This window comes from Sinohyriopsis cumingii, chromosome 7 (assembly GCF_028554795.1).
Source record: "Sinohyriopsis cumingii isolate HCF-2022 chromosome 7, ASM2855479v2, whole genome shotgun sequence".
Lineage (NCBI taxonomy): Eukaryota > Metazoa > Mollusca > Bivalvia > Unionida > Unionidae > Sinohyriopsis > Sinohyriopsis cumingii.
The window spans coordinates 123,044,450-123,066,123 of record NC_142967.1 but is presented as its reverse complement, the minus strand read 5'-3'; the positions used below and the strand labels follow the sequence as shown (position 1 = coordinate 123,066,123).

The 21,674-nt window shown below is 33.4% G+C and overlaps 1 long non-coding RNA gene across 1 annotated transcript; it reads right to left on the bottom strand.

Moving 5' to 3' along the window:
- Nucleotides 1-6,780: 6,780 nt before the first annotated feature.
- LOC149796057 (uncharacterized) lies at nucleotides 6,781-21,663 on the bottom strand. Its single transcript, XR_016422162.1, has 3 exons — nucleotides 21,627-21,663; nucleotides 14,762-14,879; nucleotides 6,781-7,182 (listed from the first exon to the last, which is right to left on the bottom strand). It is a non-coding gene; the product is annotated as an uncharacterized LOC149796057 (long non-coding RNA).
- Nucleotides 21,664-21,674: the final 11 nt, after the last annotated feature.

Below are 21,674 nucleotides of genomic sequence, written 5' to 3'. Positions count from 1 at the left end.
GCCACTGAGGTATCATTTCGTTTGACCGTATTACACTGATTAAGTTTTGTGTGTGTCAACCAATTTCGATTTACCTCAGCTGTTGAAAGCCTTAATATGATCCCACAGTCATTTTGTAGTCCTTTCTTCATTTTCAGATGTGTCTGTTTGTTACGGCCGTCATGCACTTCATGATAAGACATTATTTTTTGAAAAATCTTAACAGATCTAATTGCTCTATCAATTCCCCACAGGTTTGTAAAGGACACTCTTTTCACTGTCCGAGCCCTCTAACAACACATTCTTGTCAGAAACAACCGCATCATAGCATCGTATCATCGGTAACCACCGTCTGGAGCAGCTGAAACTCGTGTGTGAAAATACATTTCAACCACGGATAGCATATAAAATTAAACGTGTTCTAATGAAAAGTAATACACCGGGGCCAGCAAATTTTGCATAATCATTGATGTATCTGATGAATCCAATTATTTCGATTCCATTTCAGTTGATGAAACAATGTATGATGTTGAACAACGCCATATCATCGTTGTCAAGGCATCTGCACGATAATAATTATTATCGTTCTGTATGTTTCCGTAAATTTCCAAGAAAGCCTATAATGGAAGAAAAAAAATCTATACGTGTCCAGGACTTTTAATTCTATATTTAGATAATTCCCAAGCCAGGTTTGAATAATACTGAAAAGCTCTTCCCTAATCCTTTAGTCGATCTGCAGCAACTTTCTTTTTATAAAATTGATAGAGAACTTAATGACCATGTTGCTCCCAGTATATCAATCAGTGGTAACGTGCGAAATATATACACCGTGTCTGGATTTACAGAGAAGATGAATTAACAAAATAAATGCTCTGATGACAGGAACTAACTGAATAGCTCTTTTGTTAACACCAGGGAAATTGCAATTGCAAATTATATATTCACGACCAAACTATTAAAATTCTCAGCTTCGTATATTTCTTAGAAAACTTTAACAACTCGCCTAACCGATGAACCGAAGTTTGACTGCCAATGAAGAAAAATGATAAAGAAAAGGGACAGAACACACATGTTTACACTCAATCAATGAATTGAAACAAATCAGGAATACAATAAACAACATGAAAAAGTATGCCATAAGTAATATATGGATAATATTGATGCACATCTTTCAGATTCTAAACAAATGCTCCTAACACATTTTGAAAAATTACAAATCACTTTTGCCGATTGTATTAACTCTCGCACTCGTCTTGTAGCAGATGACTCATCTGTTCATTATTCATCACCTTATTGTGCAGAAATAGATTTTGTCTTGAATAATGATCTGATTAAAGACCATAATTGGTCCAAGCAATAATTCTTAAATCTTAATCCAAAAATCGGTTATGTTTTTCACGAATACAAACTTAAAAACTATTCCTGAACTTGTTTTTGAAAATATTGATCTTAGTATGTGGATTTTCATCGCCATTTAAGATTATTACTTTAATCAAATATCAAATAGACTTGTCATATTCATATCATTTTTAAAATAGCATTGTTCTGTTGCACGCTTAATCGGACCAGGTCGTTTCTGTGTTCCCAGCATTGCTACAGTATTTTCCGCTACTTTCTTTATTTGTGCTACAGTTTCCACGGTCTTGGCTGCAATTTTCTTTGATGCTTTAATCAGTGGTGTAAATGTTATTTCGATGCTCATTGTGAAGTCTTCATGTACAGTTCTTCTCTGTAACATATCTTTGACACATTACGGATCAATTTCTGATGGCCGTTTGCAGTTTTACGGCGTCGTTTTCCATACCCTGCTTCGTCATCACTGGCGGGTTTTGACATTTTGTACGTATCTTCTAATTATTAAACTAATTCATCTGGACCAGCACAATATTTTGCACAGGTAGACCTGGAAGCTCTAAGCAAGTCAATAGTAAGAATACTATATGGGTTCAAAATGACCTCCATGAACATATTACGAAACTCATTCCACGTGTGGTCGACGACACACATTATACAATGAATATTTTCAAAGCCATGCGCATCTAAATCACAAGATATCATCAGCATGTTACAGTTGTCACATATCTCCTTAGGTACCTGTGCGTATTGTTGAGTCAAATAGATCAAATCGGTTTTTTTGGTACCGACCTCGGCAAAATATTCTCGGAGGCTTCATTTGGTGTTCAATTATCATATCTTCGTATACAAGAACATATTATCTTGAATCATGGCCTTCAATGCTAGGAGCTTCATCGATTGTGAAAAACAATTCCACCGCGGATGATTTTCCTTCTTGGTGATGTTTGAAGGGCTATCGTAGTATCTCTTAGTACAACCCATGTTAACCATATCAAAATCAAGACCAGTAACAGAATCGGTTTCCTGATCCGGCCTGGTCAATGATAAATGCGTAAACTGAATTTGGAAATATGACACCGTGCTTGAGTGGTTTGGGTGCTACCTGTGCGGAAACGTCAATGAAGGTGAAAGCATTAGAGGATTTCCTTACTCGTCACGCTGTGTTAAAGTCAGCACAATTATCGCATAATACAACCATGTCTTGATATTTTGTGCGATGTCGAACAAACACTGCAAATCCAACTCGAGTTCAAGCACGTGATGGTAGAGTTGCTCACGCTGAAACATGTGTTTGATGTGGAGCAAATAAATGCACGTTCGTAGGAACTTCTGGTTCCATCGATGGATGCAAACGTGTCTCACCTGCATAGGCTAAACAATTTATTGGCTGTGATGTCACTGTTCCTTTAACAGAAATAGTAAGGACTAAATATCCTGTTGAAAAGTATATACCATGATATAATTAATGTGGGTCTGGTACTCGGCTTGATATATACGACTTGATTCTAACAACCAACCAGAGCTCGGTGAAGCACATATTAATCGTGTTGATACTCCATGTTTCCGACATGAGCTCGTTTATAAAACATCAAACAATACTTAAATACGTATGTTATGAATATTTGATTTGGTTTTTTTTTGCTTGGCCATTGTCCATGATTGAGGGCAGGAATTTTGGCTTCACTGACTAATGTTATTTGCTAATAGGTTTTTACTGATATTAAAGTTTAGGTCATGCCATGAGTATTAAATCAGAAGGATCTGGAAGCAAACTAATTTACATTTTGGTGCAATGTTTAATAGGATGATTTAATATTTGAGAAAATGTTATTGACATAGGTCAAGTGGGGATGTAAATAAAAAGATGTTTTTTGTCAACAAAGTCGTCATTCTTATTTTAATATCAGTCAGGATTCATTTCATGGTGTGTTCAATAGTTATTTGAGAGTAATTCTTCATTTAGTGTATTAATTAGACTTACAAACACTACTTCAGGATTATTGTGAATTCAGTCCAAGAATCCTTCATTATATAATTGGGATTTTTGTTGTTGTTGTTGTTATGGGGTTTAACGCCATTTTGCAGCACAAGATAGGCTATACATGGCGGCCAGTATTAATGGTGGAGGAAGAACCAGGGAAAACCCCAGAAAGAACCACCGACCCACGAAAAGCTACCAGCAAGCTTTCTCACATATCCACATTGGCCGAGCCCGATACTCGAACCCACGCAGACAGAGGTGAGATGGCAGTGATCCGTGACGGAGAGCGCTTTAGACCACTCGGCCTCTCGGGGCCCCTAATTGGGATTTAGCGCCACTATTGGTACGTCATATCGTTGAAGACTAATGGTATATCAGTACATTTTAAACATGAAATTCATCCGGAATATTCTTTACTTTTGAACTTGTGATATAACAGTTAGAATTATCTGGGATATAAGTCTTAATACTGTAAATTTTCTTTTAAATATTAACATTGTGTTCTAGGTAAATAAGTTAATTAATGAATTTTTACAAAACTTGTTGATTTTGCTTTGTTCTTTTATTTATTGCAGGACCTTATGGTCTTAAAATGAATAATCCATACCTTTGTGAAGCTGACAAAAAAACAATCAACTATGAAATTGAAGTTTCGTGATGTCTGGTCATTACATAATTAGAAGGAAATATTTTGCGCGTTTAGGACTTTCAGCCGACAACGACTGCTGTCTTATAGTCTTTAGATATATGGGAAACCATGGACTATCAAACCTTGCTCACGCGTATGTTTCATTCGCTGGGTATAGAACCCCTTGGGGGCAACACTATTTATATTCTACACAAGTTGAAAAAACTGGAAAAGGTTTGAAAAAGTTACCTATTTCGATATGTTTTTATCACATCCACCTATGTGAAGTACCATCGATTATTATCAAATTGTTTATCGAATTCGCTGTTATTTGCTTGGAGAAGGATTTTTATTTGAGTTGGATACTTTTCAATTTCCACCTTTTGTGTCAAAATATATAAATCAGATACAATTTTAAAAAATCTGACTCACTCACAAAACGATAGATTGTGTAAAATTCTGAAAACATATTGCCATATATTTTGCTGCAAACGAAACTGCGAAAGCAGATGTTATTATATTGCATACGTTCATTTGAAATAATAAGCATTGTCTATATTTTAGGGACATGCAGTTTTTGCTGGATTAACGTTCAAAACTGAATATTAATAAGATATCATGAGAAAATTCCTTAACTTTGCTCAGTTCAATATCTATGAGAAAAGAACGAGAACATGAAAAACTAGAATGTATATTTATCAGGATACTTAGGTAACTACAAGCGAATGTAACCAACATAAAATTAGGTCGTCTGCATCTTCCAGCTAAAGTCAACTCTTAGTCCTCTTTGTTAACGAACAGCGCGATGATAGGTGTTCAGATAGACAGATATATAGAGAGACTAAGTGAAAATATAACAAGGTAGGGACAAAGAGAGAAAAAGAAATCTTATAAACGGACCCAATTATGATCACAGAGATATTTTAATTGCTGGACGAGAGAAAAACCGACAGTCGAATAAAAAATAAAGAAATATTTTCCAACAGAGAAAAGACGATGTAGACAAAAGGATAGGGAGACAATTGGTTAGCGACAGAGATTTTTAAAAGAAATTTTATTCCAAAAATAGCGAGCGGTTGAAATCAGAAAATGTTTCTGTGCGCATATTGCATATACAAAGTATATTATTATGCATCGGGTTTGAAAAGGAACTTTTGTCATTTTGTTTAATTCCACAGATAATGCATTTCAGGGAATCTAAGTTTCGTTCTTTAATGTATTGTATATTTTTAAATCTATGTGGTAGGCTTACGAATATTTAATATACGGGCCATCTTGTCGATATTATTAGGCAAAGATGGTCTACGGAAACGTACTTCAGCATCTATATGATATTTACAGGTATTTTCCCCTCTCCTTAAATGTTGTGACCAATTACATTGTCAATCGAACTGAAATGTCCAGGCTTGTCTGTCTAGTCTGCTCAAACGCGTTTTTATTTACAATATGAGAGAAATGTATTTATAGCGAAATTTAGTCAGGACGTTTATTAACAACCTCTCAATAGGTCTTTTCTTAACTGATCCTGAATTTGCTACCCTGATCAGGCAAAAAAGTAATATTCTAATATTGTTTACTATTTGTAGACATTGTGCATAAACCCAGTACTGCATGGCTATTATGTGGTCATGATACTTCCAACCGGGCTTTAGTGGTATATTATTCACTGATTCAGTTTGAAGCATATCAACTTGCCATTGTCTGCGATATAAGACCAATTTTTTTTCTTCAAACAGTAAATGAATACACAATTTGCAATTTGTAAATATTGCGATAACAAGAAAAGATTTTTGTACTTTGTTCGTTTTCCCGAATAATGTTTATTCCTCTAATTGGGTTCCAGTGATAATAGTACGTGATTCAAATGGGCACTGTGCACCTTTATGTTTTTATTTATTACAGCAATATGTTGCATGCTATCTAATGGCGATAAATGCATTTTAATAGAAAAGCCATATAATAATAATGTTTCTTATGACTTTTTGCCGACTGTGGTTTGCCATTTACAAAGAATATTCCGAAATGTGCAAAACTGTTAGAATATTCCGAAATGTGCAAAACTGTTACTTGATCAGCGATGTAAATGTATGCTCTGTGGAAATGGGACAATTCTGAGAAGTTGACGTTAGTAGTAAGCAAATCTTTTCGTATTCAGTTTTCTTAGATTTCAGATAAAATAGTTATCTCCAAAATATATGTAAAACTTGAATGGAACAGATCTCGAGAGTACAAAGGCAGCAGGTCTGATTCCCACCACCTGTTCAACCACAATCGGCCACCGTGGCAAGTTATTGGGCAAAAGACTTTACTATTTTACCTAGCTATGATTTAACTTTCAAAATGTTGCTGCACCAAAAAAGACACTGAAGTTACCCAAACGAAATTTAAAGACCCCTAACATGTTACATTAATTAAGAAGCTAATGGAGTTGTTGTAAATATGTGGGGAGTTTTCAAAAACTAAAGCAACCTGGCAAACAGATTAATACAATTTATTGATTTCAATTAAGCAAAATAATCACATTCTGATTCGTGTATATGGTACTTTTATGTGTCAAAATTATAAAATATTTATCTGAAAAGATCATGACAATCTAATTTTAAAAGTATCAAATTAAATAATAACACTGAGAAAAGTATTGTATATTGCAAAGAATCATTCTGCATCATGTTGATAAAAAAAACCGTACTTATGCACCTCGTTGATCTCTTTTATAATAAGCATGAACTATTTCATTCCTAATCGACAACATCTGATAACTGGTCTGATTAAATAACAACTAATGTTAGTTATATTATAAACAGAAACTGGAAAAATAAATAGGCCTAAATATATCAAAATTTGGTTCGAATGAAATGGGTTATTTTCTTCTTTGGATACTGATAAGTCCATATTGATATAAATGGTGATTAGTAACAGACGTATTTAAACAAAATCTTTTCTCGTGCGTTTTTATGGCAAACAGTTATTTTTATTGCCGAAATTTGTTTCAAACTACTTGATCGATATTTCATAACAGCTACTGAGAGCACATAGAAAAAACAATCCTTATCTTGCCTTTGTGTCATGGATTTCTTGAATATAACCGTTGCTACTTTATAAAGGAATGATGGAATTATACATATACAAGGTACATTGTTTCTGCTTTGTCCGTATTTTGCCGGTCCAGGAACAAATCTTTACTTATATAGCCACATCAGTAAAGATACACCACAAATCATCATCATAGAGTGTGAGCCTGCAATATAACGAATATAAGGGATGCATAAATATAAGTTCATCAATACACTTTATAGGATAAATAATTCAGATATAGAAGTGATCGAATGAAAAATAAATATATTTCAGTTTCATCTTATCATCTTGCGTAATATACTAAACCATTCAACTGTTGCTAAGATTGTGCCTAAACATTAAGTCACTAATAGGCACCATACTCATGAAGGCAAGGAATAATATCAAGATGTACAATTAAGGAGAGATCAAGGGTCATCTGGACTGAATGGTCAGGTTTGGATACTGCGAAAGAAATATTGATAATTTCCTTAATGTTAATAGTTGGAATCGTTGCTGAAAGCAGATGCTATCTTGTTAAAGTGACCGTCCAGACGTTTGAACTATAACTGAGGGTGGGTCCGCTGTTCAGAGTTCTCCAGAACTGTAAATGGGCTTTCTGTGACCGTTGTTCTTCCTAGTGTTACATTTGCAAACTGATAGTGCACGGTTGCACTCAGGCCAGCTATTTTTATAAAAAAGAAACGTGTATGTATATCAGGGACAAGATGGACTAGTACAAACGTGTTTGAAATAACAATTTTAATATTCATAATTGGTCACCAACTGCTCGCACGAAGCCTCGTTCTACAAAAACCGCAACTAAGACTTTAAGGACAGAGAAAAGGAGAAGAGAAAGGTGAATCGGTTGGTCGCACGCCACGAAGGCTACCTGACAGTGAAGATGTTTCAGTATCACCTACGTAATCGTATATCACACCATTTATTAGACACCAGTTTGAAAAAGCTGATCAATCAGCTCATTCAAACCAACAACAGAGAGAAATCACAGTAGGCAAGCTCACATATGCTCCTGAAAGACTTTAAAATAGCTGCAAGGGAATATATTGAATATAAGATGAATCAGCTAGTGTTAAACAAGGTATTACAGAACGACACTGGAGAAATTGAACAAAAAAATACAGGCTGATTTCTAACATGAAATCACAAGGTATTGCAGGCAAAGAGGGGGGTTGAGCTGATTAATATGTGGGTATCCTCATAACATCTAATTTGTTTGTACCTTCCGTCCCCCCACAAAAAACAACAAAGTAATATAATGATAATAATAAGCATCAATAATATAAAATAATGCACACCACTTAGTCATGTCGTTCGTCAATTTATTATTTCTAACCTGATTGTCGCTAGTGGGTCCTTAACACTGTTAACCTATTGGTGCTACAAACCAAACGGAGGTAAATAAACACACGTACTGATCACTTTCCGTATCTGGTTTCTATGTTCAAAGAGATGTAACACCAAAATTTACGGAAATATTGCGAGTATCGAAGACGGTGAATAATATCACATGTATTGCTTGAAAAAATAGACTCGCACGTGCAAAAATGGAGACCGGTTTATTAAAAAAACGCCCTGTTTGATTCAAAACGCCACCAAGTTGACAGTGTTTGGGACCATCTGGTGACAATCATGTTAGTTTTGAGCATTTTTATATCCTTGAAGCGTTTCGTTCTAAAAATCGGTAGGTCTATACAAACTAACGGGAGGGTATGCTAATAGTATAATGGCGGTTAGGAGGATATGGTGGCCTTCTTGTGATCGAAAATGTGTGGACTGAGTATTGGATCGAATTGGTTGAGGTGTGCGGTATTCAGCAGTTTTTGTCCGACCTTGTCCATCCCAATGCATGGTGCGGTGGCCGAAATCGGCACGTATACTTTTAATTATGGACATGATGCGAAGTACCATCTTTACCTAATATAGCTGAGACGGCCTGTCCCAAAATGGATACGTGTTTGTTTGTTTTGTTTTTCTTGATTAATTTTCAAATTGACCATATTCAAGTAAAAGTCAGTAGAACGTCAAGTAACTGTAGTGATATGTATATAATGGTGCAATGATTTCGCAATATGTGTTCACATCATGCTACAAGTTTCAGATAAACTGGTAATTCAAATACAATATAATCGGAATTTCATTGTTACAATTTTAGTTTCTTTATTATTTTTCAAACCTAAGGCACAAATGCCTATCATTTATTTTGTATTTCTCAAAGATTCATACGGCCGACAGTGTACCGCTGTCTTTATGTTTTTATTTGTTCGTCTTTTTGTCTGTTATTTCTGTTTTTCTTCCTTATGTAAGCTATGTAAGCTATAATTCGTTTATTTTTCTTATGAATATTGTGTGACACTGTTTGTATATTTAGGATAACACACCAGAAAATAGCATATTCATGGAATGGCTCTTTCACACCTGACATTAGTTAATAATTCCAGCGCATGCATAATCACAACAGAAACCATGACAAAACAAATCATTTGTTATGTCAGACCTATTACATTGTGCCAAGAGTAATTGATAGGAATCAAGGAATCTCAAAGAAAGGAGAAGTGTTTTTAATTTTGTAAGAGTAATAAATGTTCCATTTATTTTCTACAACTTCGCATTTCATTGACGAATAGGAAAATATTACAGTAAGGGCTACATGACATCACTGGTTTATTATCTATTAATATTATAGATGTCCCTTTAACATCGAGCTATAACTTCTAAATTTATCTTACATCGAGTGAAGAAAGTCATAATGACAGATACATGTGCCCTTGATATATTTATTAATTAATGTACATTCACATTTCTAAATATATCTGTAGCAAACTGAGAATGTCCAGGATGTTGTTCTCAAATAAAAAGAATATGTTTTAGATTTTGCGATTCCAGGAGACTTAATTAAGTCACGGATCCAAACACTAACACTTTTAATTATATTGATGTAAAACATCCAAAGAAGTAAGAAGTTATTATAGATATTTGTAATGAATATAGTCTAGTAGGTATTTGGCGGGAGCTAATTATTTGTCTTCACAGATACACGTGGACAAAAGTAAACCCATCAAACAGGCAAAACATGATAAATGAATCCTCTGAAAAAGTATTTACGATAGCCGAAAATGTTAATATTGAACCAGGAAATAGTAACCATGAGGTATACGAATGAAAATAATCTATCCAATAGAAACTAAAAGAAATAACTTTTAGCAACTGTACAAAGACTCCGAATACGTACAGAAAGTAAAATAAACTATTCTAAATGTAGAAAAACCCTGGTACATTTCTCTGCAGACAATCTGATCATCATAACTAATACTCCATCTGCTGATCTGAAACTTACTACTTTTTGACAGCTTTTCTTTGAAATACCAATTTTAGAAATAAGAGGAATTACACCAGCCTTTTCTTCTTTCAAGACAAAATCTCAAAATCGACAGGAAAATCAAATATTTAAAGAGATAGTTATTAGAGAAATGATGCGATGTAAATAAATTATCAAAAGTAAATGACAAAACGAAAGATCTTGAAAACGTTAAGAAGAATAAACTGGAAGGAAAAACTGTTAGTGTCAGAGCAAACTGGTTTCAAAATGTTGGGTTGGGGAATGTAATATGTGAATCACAAGCTACAATCATACAGAAATACATACATAATTACATATATACGCACGCACGCACACACGCGTATGTACGTACGTTACATACATACATACATACATACATACATGCGTCAGAAAGGTTGCCATAAAATGATCGTTGTTTGTAGCTGCACCTGTCAAAGATTCACAGTCACGACCCTAAAATGTCAGTGATTCCCCAAACGTGACCAAAGCTGGATCAACTTATTTGGTTAACTAATAACTGACACTTGTGAAACCCATAAATATAGGCTAAATCAGACAAGAAGAATTTTCAGATAAAAAAAAAAAAAAATTTAACGAAGAATATCCGCCATGTTATACTGAGGAAATATTTAAAATGAGACAAGCGATACAAGTTTGACCGATTGGTCAAGATCTTTAGGGTTCGAAATTTAGGTAATATAAATGCTATTTTACAACGTTGAATTATGCACTGTTTGAAGGACTTTAAAGAAAATGAAATGGTTAAATCTTAAGTATTGGTGAAATGGAAAGGATTTTAACATTTATGGACCTGCAAAACTATTGAGAAAACAAACGTCAACTACTACGAAAATGACTTAGATATTGATTTTAGTGCGTTTCGATTAAAAGGTGGAGCGAAACATACATAAATATACAAATACACAAGCTGGTTTATACTAAAGAATGATAGATTCGTCGTGAATTTGTTTGAGGAAATCGTTCATTCTGACAATAGAAGTGGGAAGACTATTATTGAATTGAAGTGAAAGTCAATAGGCCAACAAGGTATCATTACCAACTATGGACATATTCCTGTTTTGGGTTTGGAGTGTCATCTGTTGTTGTTAAGTAGATTATGATATGGTGTCAAAAATAGAATGTAATTGATTCACGAACATAGGTTCGGTAGCGGAATCTCTTTTTATGCAATTTAAATATACAGAAAAGTATGAACTATGACGAATGATTTACAAAATATGTCACGACCATGACATTGATTTTAGAATACAATATTCAATTTTGTACAAAATGGATAAGAGAAAATAGAAAATAAAACATGGACTAATGCACTGATTACGAAACTTAAAGCATGATATGTGACCGATGTTGTAAAAAGGCCCATAGTCCAAATAGTACCAAATATGTGTTGTAAAAGATGTGCAAGTCAGAAGAAAATTGTTTGGCAAATAGTGGAGGAGATAAAGAATGAACAAATGTAAACAGTAAAATTAATTTGTGATTGTATTAAAAATTCTTGAAAGAAGTTAAGTTTAGCGTGTAGCAAGTATATTTAGAGACTGTGGAATTTTCATTGCCCCGCCTTCTAAAACCTTTTTTAGTATTACTGCCACCAAGTTAGCCGCCATCCTTCCAATTTCGACTGCGTTAGGGGTATTGTGAGAAAATGCTGCTTGTGTAGGAATATAGTCAATTTATACCACAGTGGCTCGTTTGTAAATACAAAGCATTTATTTTATTTTTATCACACAATATTACACATACTCTCATTTCCAACGGAGTTAAGATTAACCACATATGGCTGTGTATTGACCAGGGAATGAGCTTTTCATGTCCACTACACAATGTTGTTCTGTACCTATTGCAGTTAATCACTATACCTCATTGGAATTGGATGATTTGCTTCTTTTCTTAAGCTTATATTTCCATTCATGTTGATTAATTAAATCAAAATACGATGGATTAAATAATAAAGTTCATTTAAGTGAATAAATAGAGCATTACAAACACTTTACGGTTAACGTTTCGAACACTGGACACGCAGTCATTCAGTCACCAGCGAGAAGGAAAGGGGTGGGGGTGAGAAACGTACCATAAGATCATTATTTTATTGTCCATCCCTATGTTTCTGTGTTGGTTGATGAGTCGGAATACTGACCAACCAGCACAGTGAAACAGAAATGTGGAAAGATGATGAACAGCCTGAGGACATTATGATATTTAAAGGCCTTTGCAAATTTGTATTATTTGTGTTGTAAGCCCTGAACACAATCGCATGTGAACTGTACACAAGGATCCAAGGTTCTTGTAGAATAGTTGGTGTAAGTTCAGGTTCAAGAGCTTCATCAAATCTCAAAGTCTTTTTTTCTCTCTCACTAAACAGAGTTTCACATCTTGCTGTTCCTAATACCTTAGAGACAACGAGAGATTAAAGAAAACGCAGGAGTGGATCTCGATGAAACTGGTTACCATATTTTATTTAGAAAACGGAGATTATTAATATTTTTCTCGTTATTTTCTAACGTCAATTGTGATTAATAAGAGGAAATTCACCACTATCTAAACAGTAGTGAAGCAATAGTGATAGCCTACTTTTGCAAACATTATATATATATATATATATATATATATATATATATATATATATATATATATATATATATATATATATATATATATATATATATACGTATTCGTTCGTCATTGGCGGATCACAATTTGATATACCAATATTTAGTTGTAGATCAAATTAATTTATACGATCACTTTATAGGTGACAATTTTTTCTAATGATGATAATAAATATATGTGGAGCTAGACTATTAACAAGAAAACCCAATGCAAGAATACTGGTATTTTCATATTGGAATAAATTCGGTGAACATTTCGAAATCTGACTTCATAGAAATATGCTTGTTTTAAGAGTTTGTCATGCAATAAATTCGACATAACAGATTATGAGAAATGTACTGATTGAAGATTTGTTTTGCCTATCAATCACCTTTCAAGGACGGTAATCAATCTATCCAACCAAATAAACAATGTTGTTCTTTGTAAATTGCTACTAGGGAGGGGCTTCCACTGTACGAAACTAGTCTATACGCATGCTGATAGATCTTGGCTAATAACTCAGTTGACACATATCTTCTCAATAATAACTCCCATTCATCAACAAATAATAACAAAATTATAACAAAGACATAAAAGGAAACGTAAATACAAATCTCACATACCTTAGGTTTATTGCAATATTAAACGTCCAGAACGTTTCTTGTATGTTATAATATTGTCATGCTATGACACAGATTAGCTCCAGCAAACGTTTAAAAGAAAAATATATCGCCAATCGCCGATGAAATTTATTTTTCCATGTCCTCAACTTATCAATAATCTCTTTGTAACGACAATTTCACAGCTCAATGGAAAACTGTCACTGCTGTCGTTATCCTTATATTTATCATGCATCAGATCGAACAGCAGTATTTCTGTTGAATGCTCAGGATCAAATGTTTAAAATACGTTTCTTGTCGGATATATGTTTCTAACATAATTATTTTTTAATTCTTTTATTTATTTATTTATTAATTCATTTATTTATTTATTTATTTATTTATTTATTAGAACTGAAGTAACTATTTTACGAGTATCATACCATTAGTAACTGGTGATTCACAACTTTTCTAGAATCAGTTTGATGTTGGACTATTGAAAAGACGCTTGATCAAGATATGTGTCAAAGGCGCTTTCGGTCATTAGCATGGATAACAAAACCTTCTCTCCGATACAGTTGTTAATAATATTAATAAGTTAACTCCTTTTCACTTTTTGAATTAAGCTTATATAGATTTGGCTGATCACATTATGCACAGATGCTAACTGGATGTAACTGGTTGGAAGAAAACAAAATTAGTGCCGAAAATCAACAGCTAGAGTCAGATGTTTGTATAATTTATATGAATTGCATTCAAGTTTGCTAGAAAACGTTCACTTCCAAGCAGCCAAAACACTGACTGGAATTTAGTATTGCCTATATAGGATGGAATGAATGCCATTTATTATTAAATAGACGTGGAAACTTAAGTTTAAGACAATCACCTTTTCCGCACTATTGCAAACAATACTGGCCCATTGTACTTAATGAGATAAACCATACCCGGCAGAATGGGTATCAAATTTAGGCGCCTAGACAACACTTGAATATTATTATGCCATTCAAATTAATTGTTTATCATGCTTATATCCTAGGTCAATTTAACGATGGAAGACACGCCAATTATAATGTTATCAATAGATGTTCTTTTGCGTATTCATGTATAGATGTGACACGATAAATCAAAGGGACTTTCATATTTACGTATATCTATCATAAAAGAAGATAAAGATATATAATTCAACTATTTACTTTGAACAGCTCCACTTGCTGGCATATCCTCTGTGCGATCGTACACATGGATCTTCAGTTTAGCAGTGTGAATGGTGGGGTAGTCGTCGGCAAACCTACGTCGGCGTTTACCAACAACCTGATACAAAATTAATAATAATAATAATAATAATAATAATGCAAAAACTAATGAGCATGTTGATAGGGAAAGACGAGATTTATATGTTAAAATATTAGTATTATCATTATACTAATATTTTCATTTGTATTGTCATATAACGAAATTATTTTCATTTGTATTAGTATAATGATTACTTATCTATTTTTGTTTATTTTTTATTTATTTATCCATCTATCTATCTACCTATTATTATTATTATTATTATTATTATTATTATAGGACTTTCCTAGCTAATAGACGTATATATTTAATAAAAAAGATATTCTATATGTGAGGAAATTAACACGCGCTTGAGATTCTTTTGTATGAGTTGCAATGGACTTGTTTTCTCTCTTCTTTACACTCCCTCTTCTAACTGTTTTTCAGTACAGGCATGTTCGCTTATCTCCCCGACTATTTGTTTGTCCGTTTATCTGTCTGTCTGTTCCGAAGATACATCCGCGACCTTCTCCACATCCCTTTATATGCTTCAAATATAACCAACGTCTCCATTTGTTTTTTTATAACTGATTACATACACATAAATTAGCCATCAGGAGCAATTCACGAAAACTTATAGTCATTATATTCTAAGTATAAGCTATTATCTAACATGCATACGTGTCTCTATTAGTTTGTTTGTTTTTTAATTTAAGAGAGCAGGTTAGAATATATGGTCCTAAAACATCTGAATCAAATATTGTAGCGTACAACAAACTGTTATTATGTGTTGCAGTTATTAAATTTTTATAGAAACAATAAGTGTAATATATTTCACATTAATAGCATGTATCCTTCATACTTGAATGTGATCTCTCTCTTCCACCATTTTGAATATAATGTTAAAGATAAAATGTGAAAAGGAACCATTTTTGGCCTATCAAGATGTAATTAATTTCTATCGGTTTTGTTTCTCTACTTTTATTTTTTCTTGAAGAGTATTGTTACGGATATTTAGCTTGTAGTGTGTGCTTGACTTTTGTTTGTAATTCATGGTAGGAGTTTAGGCCTACCTGACTAATGTCCTTTTCTTTAAAAAATATAGGTTTACTTGGATCTGAGTTGAGCACATCGGTGTTTTTTCCTGAAAATGATATGGTCTACCTAATAATTATTCATTCCCATTTTAATATCAGTCCTTCCGGAATCACTTTTAGTTGTGTTCAGATATACTTTGAGAGGATTTGTTGTTGTTGTTGTGGGGTTTAACGCCATTTTTCAGCACACGATAGGCTATACATGGCGGCCAGTATTAATGGTGGAGGAAGAACCCGGAAAACTCCGGAAAGAACCACCGACCCACGAGAAGCTACTGGCAAGCTTTCTCACATGCCCACATTGGCTGAATCTTAGACTCGAACCGCCGCAGACAGAGGTGAGATGGCAGTGATCCGTAACGAAGAGCGCTTTAGACCACTCGGCCACTCGGGGCCCCTACTTTGAGAGGAATGGTACGTTTAAATTATTCATTGGAAATTCTCATCGACTGTTTTGACTGAAAAAAAATACTTTGGGATTTTGTTGAATTTCTTTAAAGCCAATCTGACTAACATCCTCATGATACATCAAGAATATTGGTACATGGCACATTCAAGGCTATTAGTATATAATCACATTCAATTCAATTCATTCGGAACAGTCTATACTTCTGGACTTGTGATAGCACTCTTACGACAGTTTGGAATTTAATTCACAATGCTCTAAGTTTGTCTTAACCTTTCATTTCATAAAGAAGAGAATTAAATTAAATGTTGAATTTCACAAAATGTTTTGGTTTTGCTTTTTCTGTTACTTAGTTTGAGACCATATAGGCGTAACATTATTATATATTTATTTGATGACCGCTTGAAACGCTAATAATCAGATAATAGTTCATTTGGTTCATGCATAAGTTTTCCATTCATGAGAAGGACATACTATATGCAACTTATAGCGTTCAAAAAGCCTATCCACTCTGTTATCGCTCCGAAATTAATATGCAGTTGTTGATCCATTTTTAAACATTTCTTTTTACAAATCTCTATATCGTACAAAATGATTAACAATATGCAGTTTAATTACCTTCTCAGAAATATGGAAAGTACTTTGACATATGGAGAATGGATAAACAGATGTTTTATTATTTCTCAGTTTGTTCCAAATAAAATGGCTGTTTAAAGAAACTAATAATTAGGTACTTCTATTACCTTTGATTATAACATTGGAGATTTGCTATCCTACAGCGTACGAAAGTATGGGCGACTTACATTTTACAAATGGAGTTAAACTGACATACCTCATATTTACATACATCAGATACCTTGTATTATATGTTAATTTTATCTCGAAGTGCTAGTTATTTCACTAATCAACATGTTCTTTACAATTATACTTAAATTATTTTGATTTTGTGCTTTGCTATTTGTAAGAATGCAGGTAAAAGAGAAAGGGTGTCTAGAAAAAAACCTAGGAGATATAACTTAACATGCTAGTTAGCTGTTTACACAGCTAAAGTTAATTACACCAGACTTGTATAAGTATAGTTCTAATTAGGCAGAAAATGTGTTTGCTTGTTTCCTGATCTACTAACTTGAATTCATGAGTTTTGAGTCATTCTACCTGGATGAAGATCAATATTTGAATTCATTCGTGTTACGATTGGTTCTATTCTTTCGTTTAATTCCGTCGTTTGATATACTTAATGTTGAGGATACTAAAACACCAGCACATCAGCTGATATAGGCTCTACAAAATACAAAAGCCTGATCTACTTCATTTTGCCGTCATATATATATATATATATATATATATATATATATATATATATATATATATATATATACACACACACACAACCATAAATTTGAGAATTATCAAACTTCTTGAAGATTATGTTAAATTATATTTTGATCTGACTAATGGTGCCTAAATTAAAACATTTTAATCAAATAATCTTATTTTATATCCTAACAATAGTTTAAATATCTGCAAGAAGGTTATACTATAATCAGACACACAAAAATAACTTTTCCACATCCTAATGTTACCTTCATTATTGTAATGCTTAATTGGTGTTTTGGCCTTGTTGTATGTCTACTGTACCATAATTATCAAAATTTGTAGTATACTACTTTAATTGTATGCATGCGAAATAGTTATATAGATATTCGCTTGGCAATTAATTAGCCAGTTTAACACTGGCGCAGATGTTAAGGAATCAAAATGTTCAACAGCCATTTCTCATTATCAGTATATAACGTTGTATCACAACCTGTTCTCTTTATACAAATGTAGATTCACGGGCATTAAAACATCATTAATTTCATTTTAGATGCGTAGATTCAAGAAGTCATTGCTGGATTGTAGGGTTTAAACTTTCAAAATCAACATTACATAGATGCATAAGAACTTAAATATAGAAATGACTGGCATTACTGATTAATATGATATTTAGATTAATAAGAAAATTCACTGCATTAAACAAGTATTAAATCCTACACGACGACTCAAACGGACGCGAGTCTAGACAGAATGTCATGCGTTTAATTTACCCGTATATTCCCTCACTGGCGTATTAGAAGTCTGGTCAATTTGCAGAAGTTAGTCATCTACATAGTCATCGTGCGGTGAGGGAATTAGTCACATACAGTGCTAGTTTTTCGTGGCGAGCTTAATATGGACTTACACGTTTTAGTAAAGTCTTACTTTCTTTTCGAAATTATCATGATGTCGCGTACTACCAATGTAATCATTTATATGTGCAAAAACTTTAACCAAATTAATTGTCAGATTTACACCATCGAGTTGATCAAAGATTTTTCTAATATCATAGCATTTTAACAAACAATCACACATTACAATATGCTTTAATTTCCCTTGAGTATCTGAGTTACGATCATTCTAATGAATCGCTTTGATATTTGTTCAAATGCTCTTTAACTTAAAGAAAAAAATGATCAAGTCGTCCAGATTCTCTAAAGGGGATTTACAGCAGGTAAACATCCTCAAAGTGTTTTTTTTTAAATTGCATTATATCTCGTTCTCAACAATACCAATTTTGGACAACTATGAAGTGGTTGCAGATAATGAAGTGGTTGCAAAGCAGACATGATAGTACTAATTCCGAACGATCTACATCTGATTAAAATCAAGGTATGCTCTTCCCAAGCACATGTTATAATAACCTATCATAATAAACAATCTTATCTTTGATAGGACATCAACACGCATCAACGTACCAGGTCATGCTATTTGTAAGGTATGGCGTAATATTGTGTTTAATGTTTGTTACAGGCTGTATTTACAAAATTACTCCTATCTTGTATTTGAATGAAACATAAACAATGATGGATTCTTTTCAAATAAATAAATAAAGCTATCATGACCTTGCGAATTAAGAAAATATTAAATGCACAAACGGAGAATGCTCCGCTGTTAGATTTTTATTAAATTTATAGACCCAATAAGATTAATTATATGAAAAGAAATATATCTTAAGAGCAAATTTATACCGTTATCCTTGTCAAATATTGATAAAATGTTTAATTTAGTTCCCTTGTACAATTTGTTTATTACACTGACAGTTTTGCATTGCGAATCACAAAACCTGCTGGAATGTTACTCTACTATAATTTAAAACGTAATTGTCGCATTAATTACCAAACAATATAAAACATCATCACCTGCTGCTGGAAAGGTATCGATTGCTCCGACCGACGACGTTAGAGATTAACTTTTCCCAGGAAGTTTCAGACAAACACATACACGTATCTAACTAATGTAGACTAATGTTCAGTTTACACGCAAATTTAATTCGAAGTCACTCTGAAATATGTTGGTTACTTCACAGATTGTTATGAAGATAAAGGTTGCAAAGACACCTAGCAATAAATACAGAACATCTTCTAAATGTGACAAATATAAAAGCATATATTTATTCTATGTGTAATATTATTACTTAAAATTATTAAGGCAGTAAAATATATAATTTCTAACTGAGAACGTCACCCTCATCGACTCTGAAGAAGAAACGTTTTGTTTAGGAATGAACTTTGACTTTCTTCTCACCATGGCGTATATGGTTTCAAACTTTTCTTTTCATCTTCCTGAACATTTAGTCATACAAATTAAATATGGAAACAAAAAACATGTTCACAAGGAAGAAAACTACATGCAATTAGGAATAGGTAGTATTTACATTCACAAACGTGCAGTAATAATGATGACCTTGTTTATAATTCGATGATCAGATGTCGAGCTAGCTAACAAAAAAGACACAAACGCCAACGTGGCAAAGTACGTCGAGTTATACACTGACAGCTGCTTCACGACTGACGAGGCAAAAAGAAGACCACGGCAATTACAGATTGCAAATCTATTATTTACTGTTTTTATGATTTTTACTTGATCAACATTTCTGTTTATACACAATTATCACAATATTTGCTGTTCACGACATAAGTGTTTTTCTATGCCAAAAATAATCTTTCTCGGAAATACCATCAAACTTCCCAATATGATCATGTTGCCCTTTCTCTTATTTTCTCCTCCATTGTCTGGAAGGCATTTTGTCATTTTTATGTGTTTGTCCTGACCTTAATATCTAGTGCTTATATATATATATATATATATATATATATATATATATATATATATATATATATATATATATATATATGAGGAGACAGAGAGCGTGCGAGAGATCTTACAGCTATGCACGAAACAGAATGAAACGTATTTCCACAGGAGAATACTTTATATTACTAGACATAATTATTATTTAGAAGAAATAATAGTCATACAGGTCAGATAATTTTAATTCGTACTCAAGGGGGATTGGAAACAATGTCCACTGTACGTCAGGCAAGTCCATGATGCCTTTTTCCCACGGACCTGGGATCGAATCAGCGTATAGTAAGAATTAAAAATGTTCTACCCTGTATGATAGTATTGTTTGTATTATAAACAATCACTCAATAAAAATTTATATATATATTTGTCACATCTGATCTTCACAAGTTGCTATGATATACGTATATTCGAAATAGTGTGGGGTGTGGAAATTTGTGATTTCCAGAGGTAATTCCACAAGGCAAGCTTTAAATGGACACAAAACTGTGGTAAGAAATGAGTTCGTTTTCGAAATTCTGTTGAAATCGCAAACTACAAAAGAAATTGTTAAAAGACATCTGGCAAAGTAACTGAACTAATCACAAATGGCAATGTTTCATTTTCCTGATAAGTCTGAGTATCGTTAAAACTAAAAGAATCACTTTCAGATGGGTTCAGATGCTCTTTTACGTAAGTAATGAATTGGTTAATTATACCAGATTCTATTAGAAAGATTTAGAGCAGATACATGTCCTCAAGCATATCCCTTCCGTTCAATCCTAGCTCGTTCTCTATAATACCATTGTTGGACAATTATACCACAAACGAAAGTAAAATCATTTCTGATAGGTTTAACAGTTGTTTAGTTCTTGGAATAACCCCATTTCTAACCAATCAGAGACGTTATGTCTAACACACATTCATTACGCCTGGAGACGGGATCGGCCACTGAATGCAGTAAACAATTCACGACTACAGGCGGGTTCGGCCAGTGAATGCAGAAACCGGATCACGCCTGCAAACGGAATCAGGGCCGAATGAGTTAACAAGAAAACGTATTAGACGACTTATTTCTTGAACCTATTACTGACATGATCACTGCTTTTATTTTAATCATGCCGTAGGAAGTCGACTTACCGGTGATTTTGGTGCTGTCGTCGTCGTTGCTGTTGTTGCCTGTAAGGA